Raw genomic sequence first — 538 nt, 5'->3', positions numbered from 1 at the left:
TTGAGCTGAAAGAAAGTGCATTACATCTTTAGCAAGGCGCCATCGGAAAAAGACCTATCAGAACGCTTAAAGATGTCAACACTTACTCTTGTATTAATGATGTGCCTCGGGTAATTTTAGGACTTTCAAGGACTACCTGTTGGTTCGCCACATACATCAACTACTCCGGGAAAACTAAACTCCGCATAAACATTACTTCAAGATTGATTTTGCGGTAAGGAATGTTTGCGATCCTTTTGAGAAATATCGACACATTTAAGACAAGCATTCAAGTTTACTTAAGGCTGAGCAAGATTAAGTGTGTTCACTTTATTGCTTCTTTTCGATGTATGCGAACACAATCGCTGTGTAGGTTTATTTAAATCAATCACGTACACGTGACACGAAGACACGATATATTGTAATATCCAAGCACACATCAGCAGCTATTGGTGGATGTCTATTTCGTCGAAAATATGGTCTAAATAACAAATATAGCTGTAGACTTCTAGAAGGATACACAGAACAATGCATACTTGCTTTGGATTGGTAAGACAAA

This window comes from Glandiceps talaboti, chromosome 14 (assembly GCF_964340395.1).
Source record: "Glandiceps talaboti chromosome 14, keGlaTala1.1, whole genome shotgun sequence".
NCBI classification, from domain to species: Eukaryota; Metazoa; Hemichordata; class Enteropneusta; family Spengelidae; genus Glandiceps; species Glandiceps talaboti.
Note: the sequence above shows the minus strand (reverse complement) of the source record.